This window comes from Nelumbo nucifera, chromosome 8 (genome assembly GCF_055504915.1).
Source record: "Nelumbo nucifera cultivar China Antique chromosome 8, China Antique-T2T, whole genome shotgun sequence".
In the NCBI taxonomy this organism is placed as follows: Eukaryota; Viridiplantae; Streptophyta; class Magnoliopsida; order Proteales; family Nelumbonaceae; genus Nelumbo; species Nelumbo nucifera.
This window is the reverse complement of record NC_142656.1, coordinates 37444353-37451780: the sequence shown is the minus strand read 5'-3', so window position 1 is coordinate 37451780 and position 7428 is coordinate 37444353. Positions and strand designations below refer to the sequence as shown.

Here is a 7428-nt window from a genome sequence, read left to right as displayed (position 1 = left end):
CAAAACCTGGGTATGTTGGGACAGTCTGAGAATTCATCTAAGTGGGTGATCATAGTGACAGGATCAGCCTCTTTGTTAGACAAAGTGAATGATCGGGGATGCACTCTCTCTGATGGAAACCAAAACTGCCAGCAGTCAATTTCAACCGTTGAAATTTGTTTTGCAATATATATTTATATAAAGATATACATGTATATATTATGGTTTCAAAATGTTTGCAAAAGGTTTTAATTCTCGGGATCCATGTGAGTAGAGAGTGCAGCATTGTACCTTGCATCTGAGGGAGAGGTCCTCTCTTGTTAGGTAGTGTTTGATCATTATGGGCTGAGAGGTTAAGTGTATGACCATTGAGGGTAATACCTGATGAGCTAATCTTGCATCTGCCCACAGTCCTTGGGTTTTAATAAGGTGGCTTGACCCAAGGACCATTTAGTGTAAATGTTGGGGCCATTAAGAGCCCATGGCGATGGACTCAGGGGTTCACTGTCTCCTACAGTGAATTCGGCCAGGGCTTGTAACAGAGGCTAGGTTGAACCCATGCCATACAAGGATAGCCAAATGGGCAGAAGATTAAGAGGTTAAGTGAGCACATTGACTTAATGGGCCTAATGCTCAATTCGAACTGGCTTAATAAGATTAATTAAATGAGGGTGGTTCTGGGATTTGGATCAGCAAATAGGATAAGGGATTATCCCTATCCACTCAAAGAGTCCAGATCCAAATAAAGATTTGGATCAGGAAACTCCTAATTTGATTAGGAAGGCTAAACTTTATTTGTAGATAAGATAAGGGATTATCCTTATCTCTTAAAGAAAGTCTAGATCCAAATATAAGATTTGGATTAGGAAACTCCTAATAGGATTAGGAGAACCTCTCTTTAAGGCTATAAATAGAAGAGTAGGGGAACCTACAGAGATACAACAGACACAACAGATAGTCTGCTGAATTAAGAGAGAAGACAATATACAGTTCGGCTGCTTCTGTCTTCTGCTCTTGTTCCTGCTCTTGCCGCCCTACCCCATTCATTCTCCACCAGTGGGAGTGATCAAGAACAATTCTTGATATTGCCTTTTGCTAGAAGAGGAAATCTGAAGTCGTGCTCACCAGCCCTCCATCATATTCTTGCTGAAGAATTTAGTTCTTGTTGAAGAATCGTCTTGCTGATTCTGTTTCACCTCACACCGTGTCATCTTCGGTGGAAGCGGTCTTTAGTTTTCTGCTTGGGCGTGAACACCTTCATTGAAGGTTTACTATTACTTCATATCAGGTATATCCCTCTACCCCCTTTTGGTTTCAGATCTGGTCCGGTTTGGTTTCAAGATTGATCATTGAAAATGCAGTTTTCTAAAATATGGAATGCGATTCGCACATGGAGAGAGAGAAATTTTTGAAATTTTGCCCAACCTTCCTGCAGGGTTCGGCCATCCATATGATGGATCTCTCATCCCTTCAGAACCCATTGAAATGTGCATTTGGAGTAGAGTCAGGCAAATTCTTAGGTTACCGAGTAGATCAAGCTGGGATACACCCAGACGAGAACAAAGTTAAAGACGTCCTAGACTTGCCGCCACTAATAAATCAGTCCCAGCTGAAGACTTTCCTTGGAAAAGTTTCCTATCTAAGGAGATTCACTCTCGGCCTCGCACACATAGCCTTACCATTAATGAAACTAGTCAAGAAGGCCACTGAGTTCAAATGGACCTTAGAGCACCAAGACACTTTTGAACGGTTGAAACAAGCACTAGCCAAAGCACCCACGATGAGGCCTCCCAAAGAGGGGCAAGATGAAAGCAAAATAGAAACTCCCGTCTACTACGCCAATAGAACCCTCAAAGTTGCAAAGAAGAAATATTCCCACATGGAACAACAATGTCTAGATTTGTGATGAGAATAAAATTTATCATATTTTTATCCCCAAATAGTCAGTCTTTTATACTGAATTAGTGCTTATTTGGACTCATATTTCTTGTATTTCGGTTCAGGACATGAAAGAAGGCATTAGGAGAAAAGCAAGGCAAATCGGATGATTTTTCACAGTTTCGGCACCGTTCAGTAATCTGGGCCTAACTCTTGTATCCGAATTCTGATTGGGCTGATTCAAGACTCACTATAAAGATAAGAGAGAAAGCTACAACTTTCATGTTTTGGGCTTTCGCAGAGTCGGCATGCATCAAATCAAATCCGGGCCCGAAGTCGGGGAAAATTCGTAGGAAGGCCCAATTCGCAGCTGAAGCCCAACTTGCAGAAAAGCCTTGCAGCAGCAGAGGAAGCCTAATACGAATGCAAGAACAAGAAACTGAGAAGAGTCCTACCAGGTTTAAATTTGTGATGTAATCATAGAAAGATAAAGAGATTGAGTTCACTAGATAAAGAGATAAGAGTAGGATTAGACTAGGACTTTCTATTTTTGAAAGATAAACTCCAAGAAGGAGTTGGAGACCACCCCCTCCCCTTAAGTAAAGGAGCAATCCAGTCAAGAAAGCAAGAAGACTGCAAGAAGAAGGTGGCGGCAAGGAGAAGAGGAGACCTCAGCTCTAAGGGCAACACCATGAGTTCTTTCTTTCCTCTTGTTTATTTTATTTCATCTAGTATGAACTGATTTATTTGTAGCTAGGACTTTGGAAAGCCTAATCATAACAATGAATATCTTTTTATTCTGATTTATCCAAGATTGTGATTTCCATATAGTCTATGAGTTATCTTGCTTAATGCTATTAGGAGTGACCATCTCTTAATTGATTAGGTTTTTGTGAATGAATCGAGAGAGGAATTCATATAGCAGACCACACAATTCATGGTGTGAATTGAATGGTATGTAGGGGTATATACACATGATTCATCTGAATGTAATAGTTTTTCCTTGAACTTAATGCACTTCTACCTTGAGAACTCTAGTTGAGAGATCGAAGGGTTACTTGATAGAAGTAGTTTTAGTATATCTCGAGAGAGAATATTAAATAAAATTGGAAAGACTTCAGCTTATGGGAATGACAAATTATCTTGGGTAATCTCATACATTAATATTCATTGGAATGGTTAGGTGGACCAAAAGTCCTAGCGAATTCAGTCAATCGTTACATACTTCAGCATTGGTTACTTCTGCTCATGTTTTCTTTTTCTGCTTTTCATTAGTTTTTATCTTCAAATTTGAAATTCGGTTGTCCAAATAATTAAGGAAGGTTGTAGTTCTAATACTTATTTTGTTAAATCCTCATGGGAACGATATTTTTATACTACTTGATAACTAGTGCACTTGTTAGGGTTATATAATTATAGCTATCACTTTGGTCTTTGCTATACAAAAATTTAGGCATTACATTTTTGGGGCAAAAGGTGTGGCTCATCACACGAAGTGACCTGATCAAGTTCTTTATGGATAGACCTCCATTGTCTGACTGGCTCATGAAATGGATGATGCAACTTAATGAGTACGATATAGAATATACACAGCCCAAAGCTGTCAAGTGTCAGGCCGCTGCTGACCTACTAGCCACTTTCCCATCTGCCTCTGACTTCCTTATATCAGAAGAAACCTCTGGAGACATGCCCATGGTCGCAGGTGGCACAATCATGAGTTCAGATCTGAATTCTGCTATAACAGAACTGCAACAGTTCAGATCTGAGTTCCTCTGAACTCAGACCTGAACCGAGGTAAGTTTGAGGGTAATTAGGGGTCATCACCACCCCAATTCAGCCTAGGACACATCTGCTATCCCCCAAGAACAAGTGGATAGCCATGGTTGAAGAAATTTGGATCTGAAATCACCCAGATCTGAACTGGGTTTGTGAATAGAGTAGGATATAGGGCAGACTTTGCAATGTTAGATAACTTGTACTCTGATCTATCTGAGCTGATTTGGTTGAGGAAAAGTATATTTAATCTGAGAATTTTTTATGCCTCAAGAGATTTCATGCAAAGTGGCACTTCCACACCATTTTTCTATTAGAATTCAGACCTGTAGCAGGGCTGCTACAGCAGACCTGCTACAGCAAGGCTGAATCAGGGCAGGTTTTGAACAGGTTTGTATTACAATTAACATTACTAAATTGGCATTGTGAATGGTCTTGGGCTGATCCTTGAAAATTTTCAAGTTAGAAAGCTTTGATTTCAGATGTGCATGAATAGAAAGTCTAAAGATTTTGACCCAATTCAGATCTGCTACTGCTGCACTGCTTACAATACAGCAGACCTGAATTTGAAATTGTGTGGAATGAATGTTTTGTCTACTGTTGAACTTTGGGTTGCTATGGATGGTTTTGACTTATGAGCATTTGTACGAATTCATAAGAAGTCTAAACCAAGATATTGAATGGATTGAATGTGAACTGAACTGCTTTCAATAGCAGCAGCATTTACAGGACAATATCAGACCTGATTTCAAGTCAATAGAATTCCTCAAACTTGTGAAGCCATACACTTGCATAAGCTTACAAACCTGAACCCAAACCTGGCTCAGGTCTGATTGTAGGCCAATTTAGGTCCTCTAAAGGCACATTGACAATTCAGCTCTGATACGTAGCCGTCAGCCTAGCGGATGTTAATGGATGTGTGCAATTGTGTACATTATATTTCAAGAATTGTATATTCCATTCAGATTTCAATCATTTGTTGAATTTCTCTGAACCAACAAGCCCAAAGAATTACAGACCTAAAAGATTCTGCAATTAAGGGATGTGAATAAAATTGCTGGTTCAGATCCTTTTTAATAATAAAAAATTTAATTATGATCAGTACTTGTATGATAATAAATCATTGTACATATCTCAGTTATAGTAGGTTTAGGTAATCATATTTTGTTGTATTAGCATTTTTATTGCGTTGACTTTCACAGTTTATGACAAGCAAAGTCGAGCTGGAGGAGATCCTCTACGACCCGGAGATTGAAAGAACTCTATGTGTCCGTCTAAGAGCAGCTAGACAAGTCCAACAAGAAGCTCAAGAAGCTCAAGAAATGGCTGAATAGAGAACCATGATGGATTATGCCAAACCCTCACTCACTGGAGCTGCTTCCAGCATTATCAGGCCTACTATTGTTGCTAACAACTTTGAGATTAAACCTGCCATTATACAAATGATTCAAAACACTGTGCAATTCTGTGGAATGGCCCACGAAGATCCCAACGCACATATTGCTAACTTTTTAGAAATATGTGACACCTTCAAACACAATGGGGTAAGTGATGATGCCATTAGGCTGAGGTTATTCTCATTCTCTTTGAAGGATAAAGCCAAAGTATGGCTGAATTCGTTACCAGTGGGATCAATAGCTACGTGGGATGAAATGGCCAGCCGTTTCCACTCTAAGTATTTTCCCCCTTCTAAAACTGCTAAAATGAGGAATGATATCACTACATTTTTCCAACAAGAAGGGGAATCATTATATGAGTCATGGGAAAGATACAAGGAGCTGCTGAGAAGAGTTCCTCACCATGGCCTTCCCATATGGATGCAAGTGCAGACCTTCTATAATGGTCTTACCGACTCAAATAAGACCATACTAGATGCTACAGTCGGAGGATCCATAAACAATAAGACTCCTGAGGTTGCCCATGCACTCATTGAAGAAATGGCAGCCAACAACTATCAATGGCATTCTGAAAGAACCCAAACTAGGAAGCAACATGGTCTACATAATGTTGATACTTATACGACACTATCTGCACAAATAGGAGCACTCAGTAAGAAAATTGATGAAATGCGGATAGCTGCCATGCATGTGCAGCCTCTTACTTATGAATTGTGTGGGGGAGGCCACATCTGAAAGAATGGTAGGATCCATCTAATGGACGCCATAAAGGTTGTGGAATGGGTGGGGCGAATTTCAAAAATTTCCTACCTTCTCCCAACTGGGAATCATATTCCCTGAATTTAGAATACAATATTCAAGGATCTACTTGAACCTTAATCAAACCAGATCTGTACCAAAAGATAAATGGGAGGATTTACCTGATCCGGAGAAGCAGTATCTCCCAAAGTTGGTGTTCACGCCCAAAGAATGCTCCAAGATCTGTCCCTGCTGAAGATGACACAGCTATGGATGGAACAGAACCAGCAGGGTGCGTCCTACACACTGGATCCTTCACAAGAATCCCCTGGATGTACTAAACACTGAATTCTTTCAGTCTTTCTTGCAAGACTGATGTCAAGAACTGGTTTCTTGACTTTCTTTTCTGCAAAGATCAAATCTTGCAACAATGCAGATGGCGGCGGCAGGAGGAGATTTCCAGAAACGAAAAGGCTGAACTGTTTTCTTTTCTGGAGAGAATGAGATCTAATCTCAATTCGCAGGAACCTTTCTTGCTTACCAGAACCTCTTGGATCGAAATCTGATTTCCCTGTCTTGGTTCATTCGAAAATCTCCTCTCTTTTCTTCTTGATTAAGAAATCTCCTAATTAGGAGTTATCCCAATCCAAATCAGTATTTGGATAGGGGATAATCTTAATCCCTTTCCCAGATAGAGTTAGCTTACTCCTGATCTTATCAGGAGGTTACCAGATTCAAATCTGATTTGAATTTGGTCTCTAAGAGTGGATAAGGCTAAGAGCCCAATCCTTTTTGCTAACTTCAATCTCAAATTCGCCCCATTGATGGGTGATCATATCAGCCCACCTCGAAATGGGCTTTTGGCCCATTAAGTATTCAGTGTTTAATTAGTTTCCAATCTGCTGCCTAGTTGGGCTTCTTTGTATGGCGTGGGACCCAAGCATTGATCTACACACCAGCCACATGGGTTCGGCCCAGCCTTTAATACAAGGCCCAGCCAAATTCACTGAAAATCTCAATGAACCCCTTGAGTCCATCGTATGAACCCTATGGGCCCAACACTTACATTAAGTGGTCCCTGGGCCAAGCCATCTTATAAAAACCCAGGGACTGTGGGCAGGTGCAAGATTAGCCCATCAGGTATTATCCTAAATGGTCTTACACTTAACCTCTCAGCCCTTAATGATCAAGCACTGCCCGACAAGAGAGGACCTCTCCCTCGGCTGCAAGGAACAGTGCCGCACTCTCCTCTCACATGGATCCCGGGAATTAAAACCATTTGCAAACATTTTGAAACCATACATATATATGTAAATATATTAATTTTGCAAAAACAAAATTCCAACGATTGAAATCAACTGCCGGCAGTTGGTTTCCATCAGAGAGAGTGCATTCCCGATCATTACCCTTTGTCCGACAAAGTGGCTGATTCTGTCACTATGACCACCCACTCAGATGAATTCTCAAACTGCCCCAACATACCCAGGTTTTGATCCCCACTAAGGATCTCACTGATTGGCATATCAAAGGCAGGCTGATCCAGCACCTAGTGAAGTGTCATAATCGAGTCTAGGGGTCAGGTGTAACTTTCCAGTTTTGCCCATCTATCTCCAAGGTCCAGGGCAAGACTGGAAATCTGGTCCGGTTCAAGGATTCAAGTAAT

General features: G+C 40.7%; 1 non-coding gene across 1 annotated transcript; it reads right to left on the bottom strand.

Annotated features, from left to right (window-relative positions):
• Positions 1–5330: 5330 nt before the first annotated feature.
• Positions 5331–5437, bottom strand: LOC148789879 (small nucleolar RNA R71). The gene has a single exon (XR_016079945.1). It is a non-coding gene; the product is annotated as a small nucleolar RNA R71 (small nucleolar RNA).
• Between the last annotated feature and the right edge of the window lie 1991 nt (positions 5438–7428).